Consider the following 10078-nt stretch of genomic DNA (forward strand, 5'->3'; position numbering starts at 1 on the left):
TCTTCATCTGAGACTAGCATAAAGGAGGAAAGAATGGAGATATCTGAGTGATGTGAATAATCTCAATTTTTTTCAATGAATATGAGGCAAAATTCTAAGCTGAGAGAATAGGGGTAGAGGCAGTTATGGAAGGATTGAAAGAGCAGGTACGGAGAGTGGGATAGCAAATCCATTCAGGAGGAATAGAGTGATTGTCTTGCTTCTGTGTGGCCCCAGTTGATATTAGAAAGTTGTGGTGGCACCAGTCAGGATAGTTTCATGATTTCCTCTAGCTCTGTTCAGCAGCACGTGAATAGGAGTAGAAGTGGATGGTGGGACAATCCAGGGTTTGGGGCTTGCAAAGGTGTGATCTGCTATCAGACAAAGGTGCAAGGGTGGAAATAGTATGGAGTCGGGAAGGAGAAGAAAAAAGAACTGAGGTGTGGAGGGAATGGAGGACAAAGTGATAATGAAGAATAAGATTGGGGGTCGCAAAATTTAGGGAAATATGGAATGATAAAAGACTATGATCAGATAAAGGAATTTTGGAGTTCATGAACATGGAACATTTGCAGTTGACACCAAGAGCAAGGATTTGACTATCTGTGGGAAGCTGAGGTAAAGTGGAAAAGTAGGTCACTGGAATGGAGTAGACTGAGGAACTGGGAAGTTAGAATGTTTGAGGGGGTGTCAAAATGTATGCAGGAAGAGATGGGGAGGAGAGAAAGACTGTGAGCTAGGAGAATACAACCTGGGGGCTTGGAAGGGGAATGTCTATAGGTGACAACCACACAATCTGGACTGGGTGATAAATTTGGATAACGTGAATTTCAAAGATGATGTTGTTTAGTGAATTGGTCAAGAGAAGGTCTGGAAGTAGCAATCGATAAGCAATTCTAATGCTTTCCACAGGACTAGTGAGTTTAGAGGCATGAGAGAAAATGTAGGCAGTACTGAAAAGGGTAGTTGACAGAAGCAGTGTCATGGCGGGGCAGTGTCTCAGTGAAATTCAAAAGATGGGAAGAGTGAGAAGGAAAGATATTTACAATGAAAGGTTTCTTACTTTTGGAGGAGGAATTCCGAAGGGTACGGTGTACAGAGCGAGAGGATCTAAAGTGGAACATTGGGAAGAAGAAGAGGGTTGAGGTGGATATGACTTGAGAGAGTAGGACCTGAGATGGAAATGGAGATTGTGGATTTGGGATTTCTGGTATGGGGTGAGTATAGTGCTAAACATTGGGCCATGAATCCAAGCTGAGTACAGTAGTTGGAAAGAAAGTCTTTGCAGGCAGAATGAGCTTAGACAATTCAAGGTCCTCCCTTGAGGTTTAACTTCATGGCAGATGGACATGGAGTATCTCATAAGTCTTAAGGATCACTTCCTCAGAGAAGGCAAGAGCAGGTGGAGGCATGGGAGCCCAACCAAAAGCCAAGGTATCTTGCTTGTCCTAGGGAAGGCCTTGGAGCAGGAGGTCTTAAGCTTTAATAGCTTAAAACTGCTTTAAGACTTCTGGGACACCTCATATTTAATTTTTCTCTCTTTCCTGGTTGTTAGTATCAAACACACCAACAATACTATTTTTATATAATTTTTCTACCTCCTCCAAAAGGAGATTTTTCTTCTTGGAAAAAAACATAGTACATTTATTAATGTGCTATGGCTATCTTAGTATTAATAAAATGCTTTATAAATACAAAGTGCATACCAAAAAGTACGTAAATGCTTTACCTCATTTATCCTCACAGCAACTTTTTGATGGAAATAGTATAAGCATTATCCCCATTTCAGAGATGAAAAGATTTGTGCCAGCTAATAAATGGCCGAGCCTGGGACAGCACTATTATCTCTCCTTTTTCTTCCTCAAGTCATATATGTAGAAGACTCCCAGCCGACTCAGAATTTACCAACATCTTATGAAAAACATTGAAAAGGAATACCTTCTTTCTTTATTTGCCCATGCAGCTAATCTGTACAACTGGCATTGGTTTTAATGAATTTTACTTTTCTGTCATGTGTTCACTTAATTGCATTAATTGCTATCCTGTTAAATATGATGTTCTGATTTGAAATCTCTTATATAATATTTTTTCCTCATGATAATCTGAAATGAAAAATAGAACAAAACCCACCACTGCACCCCTCCACACACACCAGAAACAAAAATCTAATTAGTTCCTTTAAGCTATAATTTAGCAAAACTTGCTGCTGGATTTAGTGAGGAACCTTCTTCAAATTAGCCTGAGGAGTTCTCAGGCTACTGTGAGTCCTGATAACTCTAGCCCTTTGATTTTACATTGTAGAAATCTAGCCTAAAATTGAAACTTGACAGCTTTAAATATCTAGAAGAGTACATTAAAGTGTGACAATTTGATCTCCAAAGATTCCCAACTATATCTAAAACACATTTTGCCTTAATGATGACAACTCTTAACAAGGGTTCAGGTTATCCTAAAGAAGTCCTTTCCTGATTTGCTAAAAAGAAGAAACAGATGTCTACCATGTGGAATAGGGTACACTTTGTTAACATGTCTCTGGTAATGAGCCATAAGAAAAACAAAGATGCTGTTAAAAGCTAAGAAATGCTGTTTTTAAACTTCATCCAAAAGCACAGCTCCATCTCAATGGCTTGGAAGGACAGGTAACCTAAACAGGTTAAGTTTATGGACTTGTCTTTGGAGACTGAGGAGCCATTGGAGGTTATGAGAAGCTGTGTATGCTTAACTTCTTATTTTCAGATTTATCTCTCCTCTAAGTGTCATTTTTTGTCTTTTACCTTAGCACAGTAAGCAGAACATACAAAGCACTCAATTGAATTCTGTACTATGCTTAATTTAGTCCATTATTTATCCTAAAGAATATCTTTCAACCCATAAGAATATTCTTTTGTGAATATAGTCTTTATTACATCTCTAATGACATGTTTCTCTTCCAATTCACAATTTTTGACTGATCTTTAGACAAGTGAAATAGGTTATCTTACATTCCATCCCCATGACTAAATGGTCTGGTAGACATATTGTATCTTATAAGTAGTTTTATCTGCTAATTGTTTTGAGGGCTAAGGCTTAGAAAAGGTTTGGTGTCTATTTGCCTATAGCAGGTATACTTAACTTTTTTGTCTGTCATGGGTCCCTTCAGACAAAGTCCAGTGAAGTCTATGGACCCTTTCTCAGGATAAAGTTTTTAAATGAATAAAATCAAATACATAGGATTACAAAGGAAACCAATTATATTGAAATACAACTATCGAAAAAAAATTTTTTAACCAGTTCATGGACAATCGCCTCCCCCACAAGTGAATTGCCCATGGTACATAATATGAGGTACATAATTTCAGTTCTTAAAAATTTCATTTTTTAAAACTAGTTTATTCTTTCATTTTAATTCTTCCCCCCCCCCACACACACACATTATATTATAAGCTTCCTGAAAGCAAGAGCTATTTTTGTCTTTCTTTGTATCCCCAGGGCTTAGCACAGTGTCTGGAACATTGTAGGTGCTTAATAAATACTAGTTCACTAACGGACAGAAATGTTTTTAAACTCATGAACAGTTGAAGCATTTCCCTAATTTAAACCACTCTGCTCATGGCACTTTTAAAAACAATGAACATCTGATCACTGATGGCAGAAGAAAATGAGGCAGTATAGTGTAATGTACACAAAGCTGGTCTTGGAGTCAGGAAGACATTTGTTCAAACTCCATCTCTCACAAAAGTACTGGCTGTGTGACCATGGGAAAGGCATTAACCTTGCAGTGCTCTAGGCAACTTTCTAAGATTATAAGTTGCAGAGAAGGGGCTGATTGATAAGCTTGTTGGAAAAAAGTTCCTCACCATGAATTTCCTTCAAAATAAAATCACACGTCCAATAAAACACACCCATATGTATTCACACAAGTAAAGACCTAACAGAGCTGGAAAGGGCCTTAGGATAAACTATTTCACCATTTTTTATAGATTAGGAAACTGAGACCCAAAAAGATTAATGACCTGCCCTTGGTACTAATTAGTGGCAGTGCTAGAACTAAGTCCAAGGTCTTTCCTGGTTCCTATTCTAGTGTTCTTTTCACTGTATGCTGGAGTGTTATTCTGTTGGTATAAAAAGGGGGTCTAGCAAATATAAGATATCCTGTTAGCAAACTGGTAACATCTCCACTACTTTTCTTCTTCAGCACCACAACCAAGTGAGATAAGAACCCTCCAAAGGTCAAGCATATTACCCCTAATTTTCCATTTCATCCTGCTTTGATTCCTTCACATCCTGTCATTCATTTACTCATCCCCCTTTCAGTACAATAACATCTTAATTCTGGCCTCATATGTTCCCCTTTTATTTCCACCTCCACAATCCTTCCACACTGGCACACAAGCCTGGAACAACCTCCCACTCCCTATGCAACCTTCTGACTCTCCCTGCCCTCTTTTTAATATCTCAAAAAAGATGTACTTCTTTAAGAAAACCTATTCAGAAACCATCATTATGAGAAAAATGATCTCAAAGGGACAATGCATCATAAGACCACGAGATTTCCTCCTAAACTTTGACCATTCTCATTTGTCTGGCAGACATTACAGATGCCTTGCATTTTTTTTAAAGTTTTGCCAAAGGGGTACTGGATTTTGAATTCCCATACTTCCTCGTATTAGTGTTATGATTGTGGCCTATAACTTAACCACTAGAGGCTTCAGTTTCTTCCTCTGTAAGATGAAGGGAAGAAAACGAAATGATCTCTTAGGGCTATAAAGTTTGTGTTACTTTAATTCTTCCATTGAAGTCCTGCTTAAATGCCTCATCACGGTAGGGCAGTCATCATGGGGTCTTGAAAGCTATGCCAGTGGAAGACAAACTTTGGCTGGCAAGCCCTACCAAGGAAGAAAGGCTTCAAACAGAGGATAGCAATGGATGACTAGTCTACTGTCCACCGATCAGCCAGGTTCAATTCAGAAATGCTCATCATCAGAAGTGTGGTTTCAAAGTAATGACTTTGGGGGTGGGGTAGGAGGGGAGTGTCACAGCAATTCATATAACTGTCTGTAAAGGTGTCAAAGTCTGTGTTGGGAGGGAACAGTACTCTCATTGACAAAATTATGGATTTTTACAAAATTCTTGTATTTAGGCATTGTTGTATAGTAGAAGTCTTGAAATTGGAACCAGAAGACCAGATCATCAGACTTAGTAGCTGTATAACCATAGGCAAGCCACAACCTCTTTGAACCTCGTTTTCCCTATCTATAAAATGAACATCATAATATTGGCACTACCTACTGCATTAAGTTGTGTGGAAGTGTTTTGTAAACATATACATATATACATGTGTGTATATATACGTATATACAAAAACACACACACACATATATATATATATATAATTACATATATAGAGAGAGAACTGTGAGTTGTTATATTCCATATTATTTACTCATAAACAGTATATGTAGTAATCAACCAATAATTGCTTATTAGGTACCTACTATGTGCTAGGAACTATACTAGGTGCTGTTGATAAAAAGATGAAATAAAACATTCCCTGCTCTTGAGGAATTTACATTGGATAAGAGGAGACAGCAAATACAGATATAAATATATACAAAATAAATTTAAGTTAATTTTGAGGGGGAGACAATAGTAGCTGGGGCTGGGGGTGGGGAGAATAGTCAGAGAAGGCCTCATGTGATGACATTTGAGCTGAACCTTGAAAGAACCTAGGGATTATAAGAAGCAGAGGTAAGAAAGAAATGTATTTCAGATAGAGGAGAGAGCCTATCCAAAGACATAAAGAGAGTAGATGGAATGTCCAGTGTGAGGAACAGTAAGAAGACCAGGGTAGCTGTGCTGAAGAGGTTGCATAAAAGGGAATGAGGCAAGATTTTCAAGTTGGAGCCAGACTGCCAAACAAGGGATTTTGTATTTGATGCTAGAGGTCATAGGGAGCCTCTGGAGTCTGCCAGACCTATGTTTTTGGATATCACTTGTGACATTTTGTGGAGCAAAAGTATCCAACTTGAATTGCTCAAATCAGAATAAAACATAATTAGAAAATGTTTAACAAAATAAATAAAAATACAGTACAACACAGATATTAAGTTGAGGTCTTCTAAGTCAATGTGTGCCCTGTGGGGGTGTTTCTATTTGTGACACCACTGGTGTGGAGGATGGACTGGAAAAGGGACAGACAGGAGTCTGATTAATATTCTTCTGGGCAAGGTACTGAACTAGGGAGATGTCTGTGAGTGGAGAGAAGGGGCTGGATTCCAGAAATGTGGAGGTTAAAATGAGCAAAACTAACTGACTGATTTGATATACAGAATGAGGGAAAGTGAGAAGGCAAGGATGACTCCAGTGTCCCAAACTCTAGGCCAAAATTGCCATAATCTCCAACTTAAAACAATTAATTTATTGGGCATCCAATACATGCGGGCACTATGCTAAACCCTGAAAGAAGACTCTAGTTCCGCTAAAGCATTTTACTTCATTTATAATGGCTATGTTTCTTTCCTTTGCATTCCCATATCCACCCCTCCCAACCATTAATTTTTTTTTAAAAACTAGGCTCCCAAATGATAAAAAAATCTTTTACAAAGTAGAACATGAAATCTGAAAAGGAGAAGAAATCAAATGCTATTTTGACTTTGACCTTGAAAAAGAAAATCTGAAGGTTGTTTTCAGTCTTTTCTTTTAAAATTGCTATTCTATTAAGTTACAAAAAAAATAGATCTTTTAAAAATTACTATATACTTCTTTTTTTTTTTACCACTATATACTTCTTGATGTGTTTAGTGGGCATATGATAGGAGGTCCAAAATCAAGTGAATTTAATTACCCAAAATATGCTTTCAAAATGCAGAGTCCAGTGTATGCCATTATACTATGATGCCAGTGCCCCAACAATAGAATATCCCCATTAACTTCCTAGCTATTATTAATAAGTTAAAGTCCTTATATTCAATTTGTACTCTGGTTATCATTTATAAATATTGATAAGCAGATGAAAAACACAGCAGAAACATCCCGCATCTGAAAGAATGCTTCTATTTAGTCAGGTACCAATGTCTGCATGTTACAGCAGAAATTAAAACTCCACTGTGCTTTGACTACATTAAGAGAAAATATAAATTGTAGGACAATTTACGTTAATTGAACCACACATACTCTAGAACCCGAATATTTTAAACATTTGCTTATTGAAAAAAGTCAGATACTGAAGAGTTAATCCAGTGTTGCACTGAACAGTTCCATAGGGATCATATCATAATGTAATCAACCCAAGCTTTCCTAACAATGTCAAAATCCATTATTCACAGCATGCCACTTGATCATAGAATTAGATTTGAGCAAGAGAGCTTTATAGCCTTAGAGAAATAGGGGTCCTTGGAGCAAATGGAAGAGGGAAAGGGGAGGGGGAGGGAGGTTTTTTTAAAGAGGAGGGAGGAAAGACTTCCTAAAATCCACACTATCCACATAAATACTATACATTAGCATGCAAGCCTCAATCACAAAATGCCAGAGATTAGTGTTCCCTTTGTGTTTGGGGAGGTGGGATAAGGAAGAGGGGTGGGAAATAAAGGGTGGGTAAAACATTAAGCTAACAGTTTTGAACCACATCTAATGCGTTCCTTGTATAAACATCACCCAATGTGCAACTACAAGAGATGAAAGGAGCATTAGGGAGTCTGAACTGAAACTGTCAGAATTTAAACATTGTTATTAAAAGAACATCTTAAAGACAGAGGTGGGGAACGGAGGGCCTATGTGCAAGAAACATGCAAAAGGGTAAAGATACAACCTAAGTTCTCACCAGAGTACCCCGGCTGTCACCACCGTGGTCCTCTCGGTTCCTGGAAAAGCAGGAAAAGGGGAAAGCCCTGGCTGGGATCCCCGAACTCATCCACAGCTCCCTCTGATTCGTCTTCACTTAAAGTACTTCCAGACCACAATGAGCCAAAGGAAATGGGGTGGTTGCTGCTGACTACAACAAACCAAAAGAAACCCAAATCCAAGCCCACAACTCTAGCAGACCTTTCTTTAGCCCTACGCTCCTCTGACCCCTGAGTTAAAGTCAAAGGCAAGGCGGAGGATATGGAAGGAAGGAGGAAGTTCTGAGCTCCCTTCCATCAGAGCCAACCCCAATTCCCAGTGGAGCTGATTGAGGTGAAATACTCGGCCAGAGGCAGGATTTTTATTTGCTTTAATCAAGAAGCATGCCCTCGCTCTCACCCTGCACCCAGCTGGATTAATTTAAAATTCATATCCTGGTGTCAATCTCTTTGGTTCTACCCCCTCTCCCTGACAAGCCACCTCTCAGCCCTCGGGCAAAGGGACCACGGAGAGCAAATTAGAGTTTCCAGACACTTTGTTTGAAGTTTCCGTCCAGCCTCCCGAGCAGCTCCCAGCCTGTAGATAGCTAGCTAGTAGTCTTTTTTTACCTCCAGGACAGAAGGCTGAGGACCAGCAGAGAGGCCAGGGAATGGATTAGCCCAGCAGGGTGAGAAAGGTGGAAACGTGGGCTGAGGATAAAGGGGAACGACAAACAGTCCATTTAGCGCCCGCCTCACTCACTTGGTGATCTTGGAAGTGGGTGAGGGTTTGTGTAGACACAACATCTACATGCAAGATGGGATGAATCATGCAAGATGGGATGAATCAACCCACCTGGCGCATATTTCCTTACCTTGCTCGCAGTAAGAGAAAAGCTGGAGGACCCCGGATCTCTTTGGCAGCAAGCTCGGACTCGCTCCCAGCTGAAGCATCAGCTTTCCCAATACCTCCCCCAACCCCACACATCCCACACCTACAAGAGCCCAAGTCCCTTCACCTCACTCTCTACCTCCTTCCAGACTTTGATTTTACATTCCTGGGAAGGGAGATTAAGCCCACCTGTGTGTCTCCGCCCACGCAAAGGACCCTAAGGCTCACAGATGTAGGAGGGACCTCAGGGGCCATCTAGATCGACCTCCTTATTTTAGAGAGGCCCAAGGTTAGACAGGTAGTAAGCATCAGAAGGAGAGTTTAAACCCAAGTCCCCAGACCCCCGAACTAAGGCTTCTTTCCGCCAGGATGCGCGCGAGAAATCAGTGCCAGGGCGTTACCCTAAGATTCTTGCTCTGAGCTCAACTCGCTGAAGTCCTCCAGGACTGAGCAGGAAAGGAAACTTTTCCTCCCCCAAGGACTCGTCTCTTTCCTCCCTTCCGTCCCATCCCCGCCGGGTCCCTTCACCTCCTGCCGACTTCTTTCACCTCCCCTCCCGGTCTGGGCTAATGGAGCGCAGCGGAGCACGGGCTGAGCAAGTTGTTTAGGTGCCAGAGGAAGGTCCCGGGTACTTGCCTCTCTCTAGGCTGCCTCCGCCTCCGTCCAGGCTGCTTGCCTCTGCCCTCTGCAGGCGGTGCGGGCTAGCTTGCGGGCAGAGCGGAGACCCCAGAGACAAGAAAGACCAGCCCCAGGCTGCCCGCGCACGTGGGGTACCAGAGGAAGTTCGCGTCCCAAGTGTCCCTTCGGGCTGCGGCGGCAGCAACTGGGGAGTGGGCTCCTTAGGGAGCCGCGGGAACTCGACCAAGAAAAGGCACCGGGGAAGCGGAGCTTCCCCAGGCTCCAGCGCCCCTCGGCGCTCTCTTCTTTGCCTTTCCCGGCCCCCGGAATGGGCTGCTCCCTGATCTCCCCCGACCTCCGCCCTCACAATTGCTGGCGTTAGCTGAATGAACCACGCGACGGCCAGGCCACCACCACCTCCTCCGCCGCTTCCCTCCTCCAGTCTTGGGATCAGTAGGAGCTGCCGCCGCCCTCTCTTCTCTTTTCTGCCTCGCCCCCACCCCCTGCACCTTCCCCTCTGCCCTGGCCCAGCTGGAGCCGCTGGGAGCCAAGGGTCACTTCCCTAACTTCACTCCTAGGGCTAACAAATAGGTCAACGGACTTACAGGTGCTGCTGCCCGGAAGAACGGGGTCCCGGGGTTTCTCGGGTAGCCAGAGACTGGGAAACCTGCTTCTGCAGCCCGCTTCTCACTCAGAGCTCTCCGCCCCCTAGGAAACTCAGTCTCAACGTTTATTCTCAGTGTAACTTAGTGGCGCCACAGTCGGGCTAAGTGAGGTGGGCAGCAGTAAGTCC

The 10078-nt window shown here is 42.1% G+C and overlaps 1 protein-coding gene across 2 annotated transcripts in view; it reads right to left on the bottom strand.

Annotated features, from left to right (window-relative positions):
* Positions 1-10078, bottom strand: part of KCNG2 (potassium voltage-gated channel modifier subfamily G member 2) — a 173494-nt gene extending 163416 nt beyond the window's left edge. Inside the window, exon 1 of one of the 2 annotated variants that reach the window (XM_036750376.1) lies at positions 9891-10078. The gene's annotated coding sequence lies outside the window, so the exon portion shown is untranslated. Of the gene's footprint in view, positions 1-8650; positions 8732-9890 lie in introns of those variants that run through there. The other variant, XM_036750367.1, reaches the window with a different exon arrangement.

The sequence above is a fragment of the Trichosurus vulpecula genome, chromosome 1, assembly GCF_011100635.1.
Source record: "Trichosurus vulpecula isolate mTriVul1 chromosome 1, mTriVul1.pri, whole genome shotgun sequence".
In the NCBI taxonomy this organism is placed as follows: Eukaryota; Metazoa; Chordata; class Mammalia; order Diprotodontia; family Phalangeridae; genus Trichosurus; species Trichosurus vulpecula.